Below are 21,730 nucleotides of genomic sequence, written 5' to 3'. Positions count from 1 at the left end.
TAAATGGCATAGCCTTATTTTAACTCACTTATATGATTCCAAGACTTTTTTCCTGGACATAGGTTTGCAGGTGGGAGGGAGGTTATGGGGGGAAAAAAACCTCTATAATCCAAAAGTCATACTTTAGAAATTTATATTTATTAAATAAAAGTTTTCTTAAAAAAGGATTGGTTAACTGAAAAGTGATCACTGTTAAATATAAGAGTGGGAATAAGAGAGGGAAGAGATGTGCAATTCGGGACATGCTCAAGCTGACTTACCTCAAACAGTAGAGTTAGAAACATACCAGGGGATTCCAATTCAATCCCATCAAGATGGCATGTACCAATGCCATCTCACTAGTCCCAGTGATCAATTTCTGTTCACAATTGATCATAATGATAGGACTAAGAACCAAAGGGATCACATAAACAAGAATAGTGTCTGCAAATATTAGCTGATAGAATCAAAAAGGGAGAGAATGATCCAACATGGGAAGTGAGATACACAGCAGACCCATAGAATGGCAGATGTCCTAAACAGCACTCTGGCCTCAGAATTAGCCCTTAAGGCATGTGGATCTTGCTGAAAAGCCTATGAGAGTATTTCAGGCATGGAAAGCCAAGACACTCTGGGGGAAAAAAAAAAAAAAAACCCTAAATGAAAGATCTCCGCGAGTGAGATCCCAGTGGAAAGAATGGGTCATCAAAGAAGGAGGTGTCTTTCTCTGAAGGGAGGAGAGAACTTCCACTTTGACCATGGCTTTGTCTAAATATGATCAGAGTCGGTGAACTCAGGGGGCTTCCATAGCCTTGGCAGCTCATGACAAGAGCCTAGGGTGATTACTGAGGCCATAAACAAGAGTGTCAATTTGTTAAGTCAACAACAGGAGTCACTGTGCACTTACTCCTCATGTAGGATCTCTGTCCTTAGTGTGCTGTACATCGAGATTTAATGCTATAACTAGTACTCAAACAGTGTTTTACACTTTGTGTTTCTGTGTGGGAGCAAACTGTTGAAATCTTTACTTAATGTATGCTAAACTGATCTTCTGTATATAAAGAGAATCGAAAATGAATCTTGATGTGAATGGAAGGGGAGAGGGAGTCGGAAAGGGGCAGGTTGCGGGTGGGAGGGACGTTATGGGGGGGGAGCCATTGTAATCCATAAGCTGTACTTTGGAAATTTATATTCATTAAATAAAAGTTAAAAAAAAAGAAAAAAAAAGATTGGTTATGTCAAGTTTGATCTTTATACCAAGAAGAAGTGAATTCTGATATGCTTTGTGGAAGCTGGAATACAAACCCAGGAAAACATGAAGTAATGAACAAATAGAAAAAAAGAAAGAACACTTGAGCAGAAAATTATTAGTAAGCCTGGATAAACAGTGGGATCAGGAACTGGAGCTCACAGTTGGTTTTTATGTATCTGATGTGCAGGTAGGTAAGATCACAGAGCTGAAGACAAGATATACTTTTCCTATGACTTATCAGCAATAATGTTGAGAGGCAGCATGGAGCCATCCCCAACACATGAGCTACTCCATGAACACCTACAGAAAAGAATATAGGTCAATACCTGGGCACATTGGCCATATAGCTTAAAGATAGGATTAAGGTCCCTGGAATTATTTCCCAAGCAAAATACATAATTAGATATTGATTGCCAGGCTACAACAACAGTTGTGATTTAAACAGTTATGACCAATTGTATTAGCTCACTCTGTTACCTTAAGTAAAAGAGAGGCAGGATGCAGAATTGTAAGGTTGAATAGAACCCTAACATTTGGTGGAGAAAGCAGCATTAGGAATTCGAGATAATGGTGGGAACCTGTCTGGTCAACGCACCTTATAGGTAGAGATTCAGTCAGCAGTCAGTGCCAAGGATGTACCATGAACAGAAATGGATCCAGGATAAAAGGAATATAGTCCAGAGAACAAGTCTGAAATAAAAGTAAATGAAATTCCATGCTGATTGATATGCAACTCACAAAGTTCTGCTTTTATACAATGTAATATCTGGACACATCTTTCCCACTAGATTAGGACATTCTTAAAGATAGATTCATCTTTAAATATCTAAATCTTACCATTTTAGATTTTAAATAAATATTTTAGGATGAATGAATGACCATATGGATGAAAGTAACTTAATTGCGTAAATTTTATGGAAATCTACTCACTATAGTTCAGTAGAAAGACCCCAGACAAGACTTAACAGCCATAGTAACTTCCTAGAAAGAGTTAACAAACCAAGGCTCCTAAGCTTCTGTTGACCCTCCTCAGAACTGTTTCCTGTCCCTGCAGGGCAGAGTCCTCAGGAGGGCTACTGAAACCATAACAATGTGACAGGAGGATTGTTAAAGCAGGGAACCAGCCTGGTCAACATACTGTGTGACATGTTATCAGTGCAAAACCATTGTTGTTGGTTGAGGATGAACTGGAAAAACTGGAACATGTTCAGAAGAGTGAGGACAGAGTGGTGAGAGGACAGGAATTAATTCTTGTGGGTATAATGATGAAAAATCTGGGGTTGTATCACCTGGAAGAAAGAAAGCAATGTGAAGACGAGATGTGTTACTTCAAGCAGATGTTTATCTGCCTGCTTGGTCATTCGTTCCAGGGCAGAGAAGAGAACCGAGACAGTGAGTGAAGAATAAGCAGGCTAACTTTACTGGTTAGTAGCATGAGTAAACCCTTAGCAGGGATATAACAGAAGTCATTCTCAATAGACCAGGACTGGTAGGCTTAGAGCATGGAACCACATGACCCACAGGGTCTTATCTTATTAACTTTCATATTGAAACATTAAGAAAAGCAAAAAATCATGCTTAAAGACAACCTGCGAGAGGGAGAGATTGTACAGCATGCAGAGCTGGCCTGTCTTCCTGCAGTTTTTAATATGGATTCAACATAGATTAGGAATGCTCTCTCTGGGCAATGCAAGCTTCTCAAAGCTTTGTGCTGCTTTACTGAAGGAACAAGTATGTGCATGCCATGCCCCTCTTGCTGCTCTTTACCCAAATGATCCTGAATCTCAACTTTTATCCATGTTGTAGTCTTCCTTTCACTTTTGAAATGTTAACTAATTTACTTTAATGACCATACTCATTACCCCCTTGCTTCTATGAAGTGAGATGCCATAATAATTAATTAGTTCATCCCCCCATGACAAATATCAAACCCTCCACTCAATTTCAAAGCCAAGTTTCATTATCTAGTAACAGACTGTGAATCAGCAGCAGACCCAAATCATGAACTCAGAACACCCACAGTACAAAATGGGCACCCTGCCCTTTAAGTGTAAGAACTATGCTTGACCCCACCAACAGCAGGACATGATTTCATGATATATCTTCTGTGGATGATAAATTGCGTAGAATCCTCTGCACTCTCTGACCCATTCATTCATTAATTCATTCACATATCCACATCTCAGCAATAAAAATACAATGTGTGGGGCAGAAGGTGTGGCACAGCAGATGAAGCTGCAGTTTACAACATCCAAATCACATAGTTAAGTGCCAGTTCAAGTACTGGCTACTCTGCTTCTGATCCATATTCTTGAAACAGTGCCTGGAAAGGCAGCATTGATGATCCAAGTGCTTGGGTCCCTTCCACCCGTGGGAGTTCCAGGCTTCTGGGTTCATCCTGGCTCTGCCCTGGATATTGCAAGCACAGGGGAGTAAGTCAGCAGATGCTAAATCTCTCTCTCTCTCTCTCTCTCTCTCTCTCTCTCTTTCCCTCTGTGACTCTGACTTTCAAACTAATTAATTTTCGAAAATACACTGAGCAAAAACAGGCTCATGCCCTACCCTCTTGGAGCCCAAAAAACTTTCTCAATTTTTGTTTTAATGCATTTTGTCATATATGGGCTGAAGAGTGAGTAAAAATGGGTATCTCCAGGTATAAAGAGGTCTGACACATAACTAGATACAGTGGACAAAGTGTCTAACTGGAACTGCAAGCCACTGAGATGATGGTAAATGGGGGAAGATAGAAAACTAGATTAGCTGCTCCATACATTCTGAGTTGCTATTTATGTGATACACTTTAATTTACATGGAATCTAAAATTCTTTAGGTTGAATGGCCATAATTTTTTACTTCAAATTAGTTTGGAGTTTTTACTATGTATTAAGCAGTTGCATAAGATGCACTAAATCCCTACATAATCCATAAGGACAGTGTTGATCAAGGGATGCCTGACGTTCAGAGAGGCAAGTAGCTTGCATAAAATCAAAACTACAGAAGAACAAAGACTGGAACCCAGGGCTCTGGGGCTCCAATTCCCCAAACTACTCCCTTACAATCAGTGAACAACAATTGGTGGTTGAGGGAGGGGAGAAGAACCTCTCAGGAGACACTTGCATAAAATGCTGCCTGGCTGGAGCAATTAGTGTGGCTAATTCTGGCCTCCTCCAAGGAATACACTTAGGGCTATGGAGACACTCCGTGGAAGGAGAGTGTGTGCCATCATCACAACATCCAGTTCTTCCCAAGGACTGAAGGAGATGCAGATTGGCAGAGTATTTATTTGGTTTTGGCACAATCCAGACTGAGGCTTCCAGCATGATTACTGTAATCTGCATTCATATGGGATGCATCTTATCTGACACCTTTGAAATTTGTAAAATAGTGCAATCTAGTGGGCAAAATGCAGTGGGTTAATGACAGCATCCAAAGCTGGCAACCAGTTGCCTGAGCATGAGTCTAGTTCTGCTCTGTTGCAGTGTATCTGTGAGCCATCTCCTTATTCCTGTGTTCACACTATGGGGAGAGTTTTCATTTACAATGTCTTAGGCAACACGATGTTCTTAACTACGTGGGAATAACCTTAACATAAATACAAACAATGCAGAAACCACTATATAAAGCCTACTGCACCATCTTCGCTCTACTACTTTAAGACTGCCTGTGAAAGTCTAGCTTGTTAGGACATCTGCTCAGGAAGGTCACAGGCAGCATCTAGACATACGCTGTGCTCCATGTTGTAACCCACTCATCTACCTCCAAATATGCAAAGCTCATAACCAAGAATAAGACTTAGTTATCAGTATTTTCCATCTGACTGCATAATTATAAGAGTTGATTAGAAAGTCTCTTTTTAGCTCATTTATATCTCCAGGGTACACACAGAATTAGGCGGCTATAATTGCAGAGGCTGGAGAAACTGTGAGGCTTTGAATTGTCATATATAAAATGAAAATGGGAGAGGACAACACCCAAAATGTGTCTAGTTAAATTAGTGTGAGTTTTTATTCACTTATTCCTGATTCTCTGTTACGACCCTGGAGGCTCATAAACAAATTTCCATGTACTAACTTGAGTTTCTCTTTCTTTTTTATTTTTTAAAGATTTCTTTATTTCACTTGAAAGTCAGAGTTACACAGAGAGAGGAGAGGCAGACAGATAGTGAGGTTGTTCATTCGCTGGTTCACTCTCCAATTGGCTGCAATGGCCGGAGCTGCGCCAATACAAAGCCAGGACCCAGGAGCTTCTTCCAGGTCTCCCACGCAAGTGCAGGAGCCCAAGGACTTAGGCCATCTTCTACTGCTGTCCCAGGCCATAGCAGAGAGCTGGTTGGAAGTGGAGCAGCCAAGTCTCGAACAGGTGCCCATATGGGATGCCAGCACTTCAGGCCAGGGTTTTAACCTGCTGTGCCACAGTGCCAGCCCCAAGAGTTTCTCTTTCTATATTACCATATTTTGATTACCATATTTGTGTTACCATATTTTGATACAAGGGTGAACTCTTACAGGCAATATTAATGTCTTCATATGCACTTATTCTTAACTCCATAACTGGCTATAACATTGGAAGATTATTTCTGAGACACTGTTATCAATTTAATGTACAGAGGCCTAAATCTTACAGAAATGCAATCATATCTAGAGAAATCTCTCAAGTTGTAGCTAAAATAATGAAACATAGCCCAAGAAGCCTAGAGAAATGGAACAATACAATAGAATTTGACTCAACTCTATTTTATTCTTGTTCACACTTTATAGATTAAAATATTATTTTAACTTTAAATAAACAAATACACATATCTTCCTTATTTCTCCCCTTCCTTTCAAAAGATAAGAGCAAAATAAAATTATCTTCAGTCTGCAGCTGCTTCTGGATCCCTCAAAAGATAGTACTAGTAAATAACATAGTCACACGCAAAGCTTTGAAGCCCACAAACATGTTCTTACTTTGGAAGGGGTGGGGACAGCAGCACAAAGTGAACAGCATGGAAAGCAGTAAATCAGTCAATCCTGGTGACAGTCTCTGCATTGATCCATGTCAAGAAAGTCACTGAAATAGGAATCCCATTCTTTCAGGTCACCCAACTCAAAAAGAAATTATTAATTAAATTTACTCTGGACTCAGAAATGTGTGCTTTAAATTTTTGAAACTAATTAACTATTCATTTATTTTGAAATGCAGAGAGAGAACCCCTTATTCCCTGGTTCTCTTCCCAAATGTCCACAATGGTCTGAGGGCTAAAATCCGGAGCTAGGACTCAATACATGGGTGACAGCAACCCAAATACTTGAGCCATCACTGCTGCCTCCAAAGGTGTGCATTAGCAGGAGCAAGAATGAGGAACCAGAGCTGGGAATTAAACTCAGGCAATTCCAGTGTGGGACATGAGCAACCTAGCTAGTGTGTTAATTGTTAGACCAGGGGCCAGCATTGTGCTGTGGTGGGTAAAGCGGCTGCCTATGATGTCGGTATCTCATATGGGCACGAATTCGTGTCCCAGCTGCTCCACTTCCCATCCAGCTCCTTGCGAATGGCATGGGAAAGCAGCAGAAGATGGTTTAAGTGTTTGGACCCCTCTCACCCATATGGGGTACCCAGAAGAAGCTCCTGACTCCTGGTTTCAACCTGGTTCTGCACTAGCCATTGCAGCCAACTGAAGAGTAAACCAGCAGGTGGAAGATCTCTCTCTTTGTCTCTGCAATTCTGGCTTTCAAAATAAATAAATCTTAAAACTTAAATAAATAAATCATAAATCAAAATAGATAAATATCTTTCAAAAAATTGTTAAATTAAATCCTTTGAGCCAGCAAGGTGTGTTTTAATAGCAAATGAGCACAGAAGATATAAATATACCTGGCCAGGTGCTGTGGTTTGCATGTCGTCTAAAGACACATGTGTTCAAAGCTTGGTTCCCTAAGTCTATGTTCATAGTTAATAGATTCGGGTAGTGTGGGGAGCAAACCGGACTAGACTGTTACTGGAATTAAGACTTATTCTATGCATCTGCTCTCCCACAATATGGCGCTGGGAGAGAAGTAAACAGCTTCCGCACAGCTGCCTCCAGTTCAACTAATAAACTGTAGGACTTGCTCCTGATTGGAGGAGAGCAGCGTACTCGGCGTGTGGGCAGCCGAGTTAGGATTGGCGGAGGGGGACTATAAAGGAGGAGAGAGACGGCGTGCACCGGGAACATCTAAGGGGAACATCTAAGGGAACCCGTGCAGCCCCCGAGAAAGCCGGCCGGCGGTGTGCCGCTCCCCTGCGGAAGTGGGGAATGTGGCCAGGGGGAACTGCCCTTCCACGGAGGTGGAAGGGATAGTAGCCAACCCGGGAAGAACCAGCAGCAAACCCGGGGAAGGCCGAGCAGACGAAAGAACAGCGCAGGGTCCTGTGTCGTTCCTCCACGAAGAGGGGGAGCGACATAATGGTGCCGTGACTCGGATATGAAGCCTAGGCAGCGTTTAGTGTCGTTCCTCCACGAAGAGGGGGAGCGACATAATGGTGCCGTGACTCGGATAGGAAACCTGACTCAGATAGGAAACTTAGGAGGGAAGAAACGGGAAGAACTGGGAAATTACCGGAGAGAGAGACTAGCAAACAGCCTAGGGAAAAGCCGGACGAAAAGGGTGCCGGAAGAAGCTATTGAAAGCCTAGGCATAGACTCGGATACGGACTACGGGGGGAAGCTGGGAGAAATCTCTAAGGTCGAAAGCGAAAGTGAAAGCTAGAACAAACAGACTCGGACGCGGACTGTGAGGAGAGGCCAGGAGAAATGAGGGAGGAATATTGTTGGAAGAAAACTTAGGGAAACATACCGGGTAGAGAAAAATGTTAGGGAAATTGAAGCCGTGGGGGGCAGGCCAAGGCAGACACGAAAGCCACTTTGGGATTCTCAAGTTAGCCCGGGAATAGGGGGCGAAAAGTTGAAACCGGAAGCTGAAACGTGAGCCTGGTTGGGATCCGTCTGATTAGCCCGGGGAGCAAAGGACGGGAAGCCAAACCGTGGGGCGGAGACGTACGCTGGGTTGAATTCGCCAGGCTAGCCCGGGGAACTTAGATTGAATGCTAGTGGCGGACACGTAAGCTACGCTGTGTTACTCGCGGAAGCCGCCGCGTGCAGAGAGAGCGTGCGGGGCACAAGTAGATAGGGAACGGGGCTGGCGAGGCCGTGGTTCAGACGCGAAAGGGTTAAGTGCGAGACCAAGGAGCGCGCGAAGCCGAGCCGCGCAAAGCCGAGCCGCGCAGATGAGGCGAGGGCTGAAGCTGCGCGGAGCCGTGAAGCTGCCGGCAGCGCGAGGCGCCGGGAAGCTGCGGGGATAAGAGAAACAGAAGTTTAGAAGTAAGATGAGAGAAATAGGAATGCTGGAAGATAGAAGTAAAATGGGAGAAATAGGAATGCCCGGAGATAGAGAAATAGAGAAATAGAAAGGCCTCCCTACAACACTGCAATTTGAGAGCTTGGATTCGGTCTGCCTGATTAAGTGAGGCGATGAGCACCTGGGCGGCTAGCAGCTTATGCGCCGCAGGTCACCGAAGACAGGCACGAATTAACATCAGTAAGGCTTCCCCACAATACAACCATTAGGAGGCTTGGATTCGGTCTGCCTAATTAAGGCGGTAAGCGCCAGCAAGCAGCTCGACCAGAGTATGAGCTGCAGGTCACCGAAGATAGGCACAAACCAACACTAATAAGTCTCCCCCACAATACGGCAATGAGAAGGCTTGGATTCGGTTTGCCTGATAGGTTTTGTAAACACCTGCAGGCAGTTCTAGCAGAGCAGAGCATGCGCTGCAGGGCACCGAACACAGGCACGCATCAGCGCCTAAAAACCTCCTCACAATGGCGAAGAGAGGACCCGGATTCGGTTTTCCTGATTGATAGGACTTGTAAGAGCCTGTGGCAACTCTAGCAAGTAGAGCAGAGTGTGTGCCGCGGGACACCGAAGACAGGCGCGTATCAACGCTAAAAAAATAAAAAGAAAGGGGGATCTGTGGGGAGCAAACCGGACTAGACTGTTACTGGAATTAAGACTTATTCTATGCATCTGCTCTCCCACAATATGGCGCTGGGAGAGAAGTAAACAGCTTCCACACAGCTGCCTCCAGTTCAACTAATAAACTGTAGGACTTGCTCCTGATTGGAGGAGAGCAGCGTACTCGGCGTGTGGGCAGCCGAGTTAGGATTGGCGGAGGAGGACTATAAAGGAGGAGAGAGACGGCGTGCACCGGGAACATCTAAGGGGAACATCTAAGGGAACCCGTGCAGCCCCCGAGAAAGCCGGCCGGCGGTGTGCCGCTCCCCTGCGGAAGTGGGGAATGTGGCCAGGGGGAACTGCCCTTCCACGGAGGTGGAAGGGATAGTAGCCAACCCGGGAAGAACCAGCAGCAAACCCGGGGAAGGCCGAGCAGACGAAAGAACAGCGCAGGGTCCTGTGTCGTTCCTCCACGAAGAGGGGGAGCGACAGGGTAGAAATCTTATCCAATTGTAGTATCTGAAGGCGAGGCCTTTGGGAAATGATTAGGTTATGAGGGTGAAGTCTCAATGATCAAATCATGGTAACATGGACCCAAAGGATGAGTGTGCTTCCTGTCTCTGTTTCCTGACTGACCACTTGATCATTCCTTCATATCACTCAACCATTGCAAGCAATAGTCTCAGCAGACAACTAATCCAGTGGACCCTGTGTGGTCTTCTACCATGAACCTCCAAAATTATGAGCCAAATAAAACTCCTTGCTTTCAAGTAGCCTGTGTCAAGTATTTAGTTATAGTGATGAAAAGCTGATTAATATTCCAGGTAAGTCAGGGAAAGTTTATGAAGGAAGTAATATTTCATGTGAGCTGAGTTACCAAGGTAACAAATGTGATGAAGTACTCTAGACAAAAAGAATGACATAAACTAAATGCTAAAGTTATACAAGTACGTGGTCCACAAAAATAATGGTTTAAAAATTCATTGCAGCTGGAGCACAGGGTACTTGGTAGGGAGAGTAAGAGATGGGGTTGGACCATTTATACAGACAGATTGGAAAAGTTCCTATCTGAATCTAAAGTGTTTGAACTTTAATCTGAAAGGTGTAGAGGACCATTTGAGATTTCTATTCAGGAAAGTAATGTGATTACAGCTATGGGAGTTTTACTTTGTCTTATCAATTCTGTTGAAAGGTATCTTTGATACATAATAAATGTACCACTTGCTGATTTACACAAACTGAATAGTCATGTGACCAATACTCAGGCCAAAAACACACAACTTTGCCAATTCCCCAGAAGACCCTTCATGCTCCCTTCCTTCCTGTTATTAATGTCTTTCCCCACAAAGGCACCCATGATCCCTACATCTAATACTCTTGGCTAGTTTTGCTTGATTTTTAACTTTGCAGGAATGAGACTATGTGATGCATTTGTGTTATTGTTTTGTTTCTTTGCTCAATACAATCTTAGTGAGATTTATTCACATGATAGGGAGGGGTTGAATTTGTTCATTTCAATTGCTAAATAGAATTCCATTGTACACATACACCAAAACTTATCAGTCCTAATGTTGAGATGGACGGCTGAGCTATTTCCAAATTTGAACTATTTAAATTCTGCTACAGACATGTCATTCAAGTCTTCTGATACTTGTGAATATTTATCTCTGTGGAGTATTTGTAGGAGAACTGGATTTATGTGTCAAAGAATATGCTGATGTTCAACCTTAGTGTGGAGATGGTCCTCTACTTATGACAGAAATTATATCCCAATAAGCAATGTTAAGTTGAAAATACAAGTTAAAAATGCATTTAACACCCCTAATCTGCTGAATGTCACAGCTAGCAACATAGCACACAGTATGGGTTGTTTATCTGCATGACTGTGCAGCTGACTGGGAGCCACAGTTCACAAGCACTATCTAGGGTGTCCTACCACACAAAGGTCAAAATTCAAAGGACAGTTTCTATTGAATGCCAATCACTTTCGCACCATGATAAAACCTAAAAATTGTAAGCCAAACCATCCTAAGTCTCCCACAGTCTGCATAGACAAACATTTCTCCAAGAGTTGCTGCAATTCACATGTTCATCAGAAGTCTATGTAGTTCTAGTTTCCACAAATCCTCATCAATCTTAGTATTAGCTTTCTTTTTAGCTTTGTCTGGGTACGTGGTAGCAACATGCAGTGTACTTTAAAGAGAATGATAGTGGAGAGAGAGGGGAGACCAGAGGTCAAGTTACCATTTAGGAAATTATAGAAATAATCCAGGAATCAAGAGTGACAAGTGTGGGTCCAGAACAGGACCAATATGGAAGCAAACTTCTGAGGATGCCCATATTTGCCACATATCATACACACCCAAAGAAAAAATGGCATATGAAATAGTGCTGAAAAGTTCCGGTGAAATGTTTCTCTTCATCTCTTGCATACTTGCACTTTCGCTTTTCAATGATAAAATAATTTCCATTTATATAGGATCTTTAATCCCAAAGCCCTTTGCAAATGAAATCAAAGAAATGCAGCCTAGTCCATGTAAATCAGCAGGAGAGGAAACAAAAGGCCCATGTTGTGCCTTCTACCTCCCCCTTGTCAGGAGCATGGATGGAGGTTGGCCTGGTCTGTCCAGCACTCCCATAAGCCTTGCCCTAAGTGACCATTGAGGAGAGGGAGGGGCATGTGTGGCAGAATTCTGCAAGCGCATCTGCTCTCCACTCACGGGGGCAGCCAGGCGAGAACAGGGACTGCAGAGATCAGCGGGAGTCCAGCCAAGGCACCTGCAAGCAGGAAAGATTTCAGTTTCCTCTGAAAAGCTTGACTAATGATGATCACTTGCTATGGGAGCAAGAAGGCTTTTGTTTGTGAGTCTTAACCTTCGATCCAAGATGTGTCCAAACCGTTTTCAGAAAGTTGGCAGACCACACAATGTAACAGACCATTTCTGATAGGCAGAGGCTGGGAGATGTCAGGGAAGATTCGGCCCAGTGGGCTGCACAGCTCTCTGACATCCACTGCATACACCCTTCCCCAACCCTGTCTGAAACAAGCTCCACCCAGGCAGTGCCTTTAACACCCGCATGACCAATCCATCATAGGCTTGAGCTGGTCTGTGATGGGGACACTAACTGTGTAGGTAGAGTACCAGATCCGCTTGTTGAGCTGGGGGAGGGGGTGTCTGTTTTGGTGCATGTAAAGGGGAAGTTCTGTGCTCTCCCTTTTTTGTTAGTTTCCTGTTTTGAATATGTCTCTCAGACCATCAGCATCTTTTAATCCTCCTTCGTGTTCGCTAACTAATTTGGACTTTGGTGTCAGTCCCTTAAATTCCCTAAGATCTCTGTTTCTCCTTTAGGGAGACATTTATTTTTTCCTTATTTTTTTATTTGACAGGTAGTTATAAACAGTGAGAGAGAAACAGAGAGAAAGGTCTTCCTTCCATTGGTTCACTCCCCTAATGGCCGCCACGGCCGGCGCTTCAGCGATCCGAAGGCAGGAGCCAGGTGCTTCCTCCTGGTCTCCCATGCAGGTGCAGGGCCCAAGCACTTGGGCCGTCCTCCACTGCCCTCCCAGGCCACAGCAGAGAGCTGGACTGGAAGAGGAGCAACCAGGACTAGAACGCGGCACCCATATGGGATGCCGGTGCTGCAGGCGGAGAATTAGCCAAGTGAGCCACTGCACTGACCGGGAGACATTTCTGATGGCTACAAACCACACTAATATTACCATCAGTCACTGATTCAGAACCCCGAGGGCTTTTTTGACTTCTGTTTCTACTCCCATTCCCACTCACCACACTCTGTCAAAGTCCCATCAGTTCTGCCTCTCACACCACAGGGCATGTTACTTTCCTTCTTTCACCATCCTGGCTCAGTCCTCTCACCTGGAACCTTCCTAGTCACCAATATGCACTGCTCCCATCCAACATCTCCATTCTGATGCATCCATAACACATAGAAAGTTTAGCTTTCCCCAGACATACTGTATACTTTATATATCTAACTATATATTGCATATAAAGCCTAATATGTATAACTATAGATTTATATATGTATAATGTCCACTGTTCAAAAAATGCTGATGAGTTTTCATCCGACTGCTTTTCTGCAACTGAAACTTTTTCTGAGCTCTGAGAGTGCACTCACGTTCTTGCTCTATGACTTCCAGTGGTCCTTGGTGTTAAAAACAATTGAGCACAGCAAAGATTTGTTTCTATAATTACTCTTAGAAAAGATAATGAGAACAGAGTCTGAAAAAAAGATAAAGAACTTAATGTATATACGTTTGTGTGCTTCTCCCATGTGGGATGACAGACACACAGAAGCTCCAAAATAAATCACGACCTCTAGAACCAGTGCCTGTAGACTTTGGGTATAACTTCATTCTTATGGAAATGAAGCAGCTCCACCATGTACAAAAATTAAAGTGTAGAATGGAAAAAGTGTTCAACAACATATGAATTGTAATGAAATTTAAATGCCAGTAGCATTATTATGTGTGCTTTATATGATCATGAGGCAAAGTAGCATGGGTAATAAGAGGTCACAATGGCTAAAAATCAGAGCACTAAATGGCTCTAGCCCACTGGTGAGAAGAAGCAATCTCAATAAAATACAATACTAATGGAAATAGTCCCATTGGGAAAGGATGACATCTGTATTATAGAACAATGGTGAAAAATACAGAAACCTTCTCAATCTACCTAAAAACTTGTTGTTTCAACAAAATATTCCCTTTTAGATCAGTTGGGAAATTCCTCCTTCAAGTCCTTGCTTTAAATATTTCTCTTACCTAAACTCCAATCTTCAAACTTTCTCTTAAGGTACTGTGTCTGCACAATTCTTGGGAATATCCTGGATGTGGCAACTGTGATAAACATGCCCATGATATGAGAGGCCTATGGCTAAGCCATATGTGCAAGCAGGCTGGCTGAAAGAGAAGCTAGCATCAATTGGGGCCAACCATCGCTTGGGGCTTGTCCATACACAATCAGGTCCTAAGCCTCCCACAATAGCCAGAACAATCAATGAGAGACCCTCCACCCCCCAACTTCAGTGCAGCCACTGCTGGAAGATACCTGTCTACCAAAGCTGCCTTTCAGTTTTTGTTTTGTTTATCTTGCTTTGATAGAAAAGTGGTAATTTACCCCAATCCATGGCAATCATAGTTTACTTTTACAACCTTCTCCGTTTCATTAAAGTACTTATATTGTACCAGATATTAAGCTCCTCAAAGGCCAGGATTATTTCTAAACATTTTTTTTCTTTTTTTTAACTTTTATTTAATAAATATAAATTTCCAAAATACAACTTTTGGATTATAGCGGTTTTCCCCCCATAACCACCCTCCCACCCGCAAACCATCCCATCTCCCACTCCCTCTCCCATCCCATTCACATCAAGATTCATTTTTAATTTTTAATTATCTTTATATACAGAAGATCAACTTAGTATATACTAAGTAAAGATTTCAACAGTTTGCACCCACACAGACACACAAAGTATAAAGTACTGTTTGAAGACTAGTTTTACCGTTAATTCACATAGTACAACACATTAAAGACAGAGATCCTACATGAAGAGTAAGTGCACAGTGACTCCTGTTGTTGATTTAACAATTGACACTCTTATTTATGACATCAGTAATCACCTGCGGCTCTTGTCATGAGCTGCCAAAGCTAAACATTTTTTCAAATTATCACCTATATTTCTTAGTATTCTGTTCTCTATATAGTTTGGAAAAAGATGATGAATTGAACATAAAAGCTCATTATGCATGAAAAATGATGAAATAAAATTTTCAGCCCTATATTATGATGAATTAAAAAATAAATAGGAATTTGGGAAATTCTGAATAACAGTGAAATATGCAGAGATGCATACAGAGAGAAGAGGGAAATGTAGTTCTGACAACTCAGGGAGGCAAACCCCAATTCACTTCTCACCTGGCCATTTGTTCCTTGTGATCATATGAAAAATGCATCCAATTCATCTCTGCCCAGCCTAACAGAGTGTTCTACAGTCTTAGATTTAATGATATTTCCACGTGAGACCTCCACATAGACTAAAGTGAAATTTCATCAATTGTTTTAATCTTCTAATGTTTGAGGAAAGTAAATCTGAAGAACAGGGATGGAGAGAGAGAATGATACATGAAGAAGTCAATACCCAAAAAGAAGGCAAGGCAATGAGGATTAAAATCTCTCAATAGTGTCAACTGGTTAACCCAGGATAATAGTTCTTCAACTCCTCTTTCTCAAATTCTAAGGGAAGGAGACAGCAGCCATATGGATGGTTGGGGGTGGGGAAAATTATTCCCTAACTTCAAAAACAAGGAGCAGAACTCCGGGTGTGATTGGAGGAAGAAAAAGGTGAACTACCCAACCTCTGACAGGCTGATTCTCAAACTTCATCCTCCTCTTGTTACACTCAAGAACATGGTATATCCCCAACATTCACACAGTTGGTGATGGTGGGGATGCCTCTTGGGAAAAAGCTTTGGAATCTCAATGTGGATGGCTATGGAACACAGTCCGGTGGCTGGAGTCATTTTGAGATCTCCTGTGTTCCCTTTCAGAATAATCCCTACTCCTTACACATACTTGGGAATCACTGTTATAAAATTGTACTACAATTTAACCAAGGTTTATTGACTAGCCCACTGTCATACTCATCAGCACCGTGGGGCTGTAGAGTACACAGAAAAGTTTCTGTGTACTGTTTCTGAACTAAGAAACGTCCTGGCTGAGGAAGAGCAGCTCATGATGTGGTTTCTGACCATGGCCATGACTGCTGGACTCCTCTCATGCACAGGCCTCCAACAACCCAAGAAAGACAAATGTAAGAGGAGGCAGGAAACCCTAGAGTGCAGAGGGTCACAGGATGACCATGTGGTCTGGCATTTTGAAGAAAAGGAATAGGGACACTTGCACTTATTACCAGAGCCTCTGCCTTTTCTTTTCTCCACTACAAGCCATCCCACCACTAACATGACCTTCCTCAACTCTCCATGGGATCATGACCTTTCCCTGACTGGCATCTTGTATGTCCTCAGTGCCCTCAAAGTAATGCATTTTCTAAGTGAATGGCCTCTACAATCTTCTTCATCCTGCAAGTCCATGCCATCTCCCCAATACACACAATGGGTACTCATTACCCAGTCTCTGTTCCCACATGGTTTCTCTGAACATTCAGGCCTCTGAGCATGCCTCAAACCATGTTCTCTGCATGATAGTTTGTCTCCCCCATGCTGTGCTGTCAGAGTTCTCAGCATTATTTAAGATCTAGCTTGAATGACAAGTTCTCTAAGGTAGGTACCAATGTCAAATCAAGATTATCCTTTTCTTTCTATTCTTTTTTCCATAGCACTATGGACTTACAGTGTATTCCTCCTTTTCATGCATTCATTTACTATTATGAACTGAATTGTGTTTTCCCAAAATTTATATGCTGAAGCTCTAACTCCCAACATCACTGCATTTGGAGATAGAGTGTTTAAAGAGAGAATTAAGATTAAATGATTTACTGAAGGTAAGATCCTAATTCAATAGGACAGGATCGTTGTAACAAGAGAAGATGCACCAGAGATCTTTCTCTGTTTCCACAGCACACAGAGAAAAGACCAAGTGAGGATATTGCAAGAAGGTAACCATCTTCAAGGAAAGATATCTAGAGAAACCAAAACTATGGGCACCTTAATGTTGGATTTCCAGTCCCCAGAACTGTGAGCAAACAAAATTTCTGTTCCTTGAGTTAGTCTATGGTATTTTGTTATGACAACCTGGGCAGAACAATGCACTTACCAAAGTATTGAGAACTACAATAGGAGAGTACTTGGAAAAATTCATGAAAAAATGGGATTAAAAGCTAATATGAATTTTCCATGAACATTTTGCATATAAGCTGCACATTAGGCCTCTTGATCATGGCCCTTGTGTAAGACATCTCACTGTGCATTGTTATAGTGATGCTTGAGAATACTCTTTTCTAACCAAAGGGATGCTCTTTGTAGACAGGTATAGCTCAGAGCCAAGCACAAACCTTTCACACACAAAAAAACATAAGTTTTACTCATCTGCCGAATTAAAAGCAAGCTTGGCTTAAGCTTCATGTTGGCCCTGGGGAAGAGAAAGACATTTGCAATAAAAGACAGCATTCCATTTCTTCCGGGCACATATGAGCTCCTCTTCTGTGCAGCCCTGCTACACATGTTTATCTCACATTTCCTGCTGAGCACTCCTGACTTCTGAACTAAGCAACGTCCTGGCTGAGGAAGAGCAGTTCATGATGTGGTTTCTGACCATGGCCATGACTGCTGGACTCCTCTCACGCCCAGGCCTCCATCAACCCAAGAAAGACAAATGTAATTGAAATCTTGTTTTCCTCTAATGTACACCCTACCTGTTTTTGTTCTAACCATTCAGTTTGTTTGCACATTTGGAAACGAACAAACAAGATAGGTGAAACATTCCTTTTTCTCCACCCCCTCTGGCTTTTTACAGTTGACTGCAAAAGACTGTCTAAATTCAGGAAAATTGATTTTTGCTATTTAAATAATCTAATCTTCACAAACCTCTTAACACTCAAACGAAAACCATTTAAGGCACAGCAAGATAATTAATATTGAAAATAGTCTCTGTTGGGGATCTATGTACCTGCCTAAACACATTTCCCATTCAGAGGAAATATCTAGTATTCAGTTCTAAGTTTATGGGGAGGTTTACCCCAGAAAAATATGAATTTTCTTTTATTAGACCTTATCTTCACATACTTTCTAGATTGATTGACTTAGCTGGATAAATGCTGATTAAAAATGCATTCAAAAATGATTTATAGTCAACAGCTTTAGTAATATTCTTACCACTGCTTTTGAAGTCCATTGAGTCAAAAAAATCAATGCCATGGAGTCCATTTCTCTTCCATAGCCCTGTGTACTCTACAGCCCCACGGTGCTGATGAGTATGACAGTGGGAGGAGAGGGCCCAGAAGCCATGAGAAAAAGGAGAGAAATTATCATTTTAAGACCAAAAGCCACCATTAGCATTGCAAGCAAATTCACAGAAGCACAGAAGCATAGAAATATTCTTTCTCTTATTATTCACCTTGACTTTTGTGAATTGAGGGCAGTCAATGGAACTGGAGTAAGAATGATAAAAACCTTACCTAGGGATAAACTCTGCCCTCCACAATCATGCAAAAATTGCTCATTCCAAATCCTTATTTTGCTGTGAAAACCCTTTTTGCCCCTGAGAGCCAGTGCCAACCACATCTGTTCTTAAGGTGGGGTTGTTTTTCTGAAGTCCAAAGGCATCTAGAAATCTGTGATCTTGCTGATTGTATTTAGAACATTCCCGGAGAGAAGATGCATGGCTCTTCACAGATCCTTAAAGATACCCTTGAGCCCTCAAATCCCAGGAAGTATTCTCCCCCTTTCTGTTGTCCAGTTACACTGGTTGATTACTTTTCTACAGCTGGATAGTTTCTTTCTTCCCCTCAGGTCTTTGCACATGCTCAGTCCTATACCTAAAACCCTTCCCACCTCCACAACCTGATCATTTCCTACTCATCATTTTGATATTTGAGTAAACATGAATCTGATGACCTACTTCAAACTTCTTCACCTAATATTTTTTAAGGTTCTTGGTGTAGTATGTTGTTTAATAGCAGTGCAGTTCTGTGACTAATGCTTGTCTCTCCCATTAAGCTGCAAGCTCCAGGAAGATAGAAACAATGTCTGTTTTCTCCACTAATTTATGAAAAGCTGGAACATTGTATACACATTATATAATATTTTCTATGTGAATAAAAATACCTGAATAACATATGAATTAATGTGAATCTCAGGCTCTACTTTCTTTTTTTACCATTTTAAAAGGCATATTTATTCATTTGAAAGTCAGAGTTACAGAGAGGCAGAGGCAGAGAGAGATCTTCCATGAGCTGGTTCACTTCCCAAATGGCCTCAATGGTTGGAGCTAAACCCATCTGAAGTGGGGAGCCAAGTCTCTCACGTGGGTGCATGGGCCCAAGTATTTGGACCATACTTAGCTGTTTTCCCAGACACATTAGCAGGGAGCTGGCTCTGAAGTGGAGCATCTGGGGCTTGAATCAGCACCCATATGGCATACCAGCACTGTGGACGGCAGCTTTACCTGCTACGCCACAGTGCCAGCCCCCATTTATTATTTTTTAAGATTTATTTCATTCATTTATTTGAAAGACAAAATGACAAAGAGAGAGGGAGAAACAGAGAAAGAGTTCTTTCATCCACTCATTCACTTCCTAAATAGCTGCAACAGCAAGGTCTGTGCCAGGCCCAAACCTCTGGGTCTCCTCTCTGGGATGCTGGAGCTCAGGCACCTGTGCAATCATCTGCTGCTTTCCTAAGTGCATTAGCAAAGAGCTAGATTAGAAGCAGAGCAGCCAGAGTGCGAACCAGTAATCTGATATGGGAAGCTGGTATCACAGAAGGTAGCTTTTAACCTACTGTGCGACAATGCCAACCCCTAAATTTAACATCTTTTAATTCCATTTTTCATCAGCTTTCTGAAGTACCTTCCTAACATTCTAACCCCTCTCCCATCATCTTTCTGTGAAGCAACAGGCCATAAGAAATTCTCTGTTCTTCTTTGTTTGTAATTTATTTTTTTAACTTTTAGTTAATAAATATAAATTTACAAAGTACAGCTTTTGGATTACAGTGGCTTTTCACCCCCCCCCCATAACTTCCCTCCCATCTCCTACTCCCTCTCCCATCCCATTCACATCAAGATTCATTTTCAATTCTCTTTATATACAGAAGATCAATTATGTATATATTAAGTAAAAATTTCAACAGTTTGCACCCACACAGAAACACAAAGTGTAAAGTACTGTTTGATTACTAGTTATAGCATTAATTTACATTGTACAACACATTAAGGACAGAGATCCTACATGGGGAACAAGTACACAGTGACTCCTTTTGTTGTTTTAACAAGTACTTTCTATAAAACCTTCTACAAGTATTCCAACTGATACAGTGCTCTTCATTTCTGAAACTGAATTCTCAGGTTCATGGTGACATCATTCATTTGGGCACTCTTCTTGTTACCTGGCTTTCATCTTTGTCTTGTTACTCAGCTAACCTCAGAGCTCTTTGGAGCAGAGATAGATATAGATCTTAGACTCCTTCCATAGCTCCCATCTCACCTGGCTCATTGTTGAGCACACATTAGCAACTAATCAGACGCACATGTTGAATGTAATAGACACAACCCAAACCTGCTGTCTAATAGCCCAAAGCAAGTCAACCGACTTGAGCTCAGTCTGTTCCATGGTAATTTACAATAATTGATGAGGTGTTAAGTATGTGACCTGCCTCCCAGATTGATCATTAGTTTCCTAGGTCCCTGGATCTTTCCTTTACTTCTCAAACACCTAGGATAATGTTGGGTGCTCAGCAAACACAGAGCCAGTTTTTGACCATAACATGCAGAACAGAGTAGGCAGTCAGTAGCAGTGGTTTCCATGGGTCCTGAAAAAAAGGTGTGCAAATGATTCGTCTGAGTTTCCTGATCTACTTTGCTTTCCAGATGTTGGAGCTTTTCTGCTGCAGAAGGCTGAAGAGCAACTCACTAGTCTACTGAGCAACCTGAAAGAGCATCTGCTCGACCCATTAGGCTCCACTCCACTTGTTGCAGCTCTATTTTTGTCACCAGCAGTGGCCAACCTGCCTTGATTTGTTTTCACTGATAGAGTAATAAATTATAGTTCAATGCGATGAAAATAGGGATAATAAAGCAAAGTTTATTAAAATTATATTCTAAGAGCAACATTGGCCAGTTAAGAGAAAGTGCGGCACTCTTTTTTGCCCCTGGTTTGGGGCTTTATCACTCAAGTGTGAGGGCCATTGACTGGTGATGAGACCATGATGCTCATGATTGCCATTCATGATCAACTTCTGGGAATTTTATACCTTGAGCTCTCTGTGTATGTGGCTTCCCAGTATGCAGCAGGAATACCCACAGTTTTGGCAGGGGAGGGAAACATTTCAATTCAAATTATATTATAATTATTGTAAAATGAAGCAGGATTACTCTAAGGTTGCACATGTGCCATAAACTAGACGTCTCTGGTTTAGCTCTTCCCAATTTATCAGAACACTTTAACTACAATTTAAATTACAAAGTGGGCAGTATTGGGTGGGTCTTTGGGGACAGCATAGTCCCTGATCCCTCCCTAGGAAAAGGGATTTGTGACCCCTCCCCAGTCACTCTACTCTAATCATCTGCCTGACGTTTTGCCTGGGATGCCTTATACCATTTATTCCATTGGCCCTCAGAAACCTGTAGTGAACCCAGGAATGGTCTTTATATTCCTTTCATCTTCCAACTGCTTTTCACCTTCAGGGAAAGGCCTACACATGTAACCACACATTAGCCTGACTGATAGGTAAATTTTGGACCAATAAGAAAAGGAAAGATTAAGATAGATTACTATGTCTGGATGCCCATATGCTCAGTCAATGCTCATATTTCTTTACTCAATCAAC

General features: G+C 42.2%; 1 long non-coding RNA gene across 2 annotated transcripts in view; it reads left to right on the top strand.

The window, feature by feature from the left end:
* LOC103350453 (uncharacterized) overlaps nt 1-21,071 on the top strand; it is a 121,333-nt gene extending 100,262 nt beyond the window's left edge. Inside the window, exons 7-8 of one of the 2 annotated variants that reach the window (XR_011388047.1) lie at nt 16,805-16,921; nt 20,772-21,071. This is a non-coding gene — a long non-coding RNA (uncharacterized lncRNA). The remainder of the gene's footprint in view (nt 1-16,804; nt 16,922-20,771) is intronic. The other variant, XR_011388045.1, reaches the window with a different exon arrangement.
* Nucleotides 21,072-21,730: the final 659 nt, after the last annotated feature.

The sequence above is a fragment of the Oryctolagus cuniculus genome, chromosome 4 (genome assembly GCF_964237555.1).
Source record: "Oryctolagus cuniculus chromosome 4, mOryCun1.1, whole genome shotgun sequence".
NCBI lineage: Eukaryota > Metazoa > Chordata > Mammalia > Lagomorpha > Leporidae > Oryctolagus > Oryctolagus cuniculus.
This window is presented reverse-complemented; position numbering and strand designations above follow the sequence as displayed.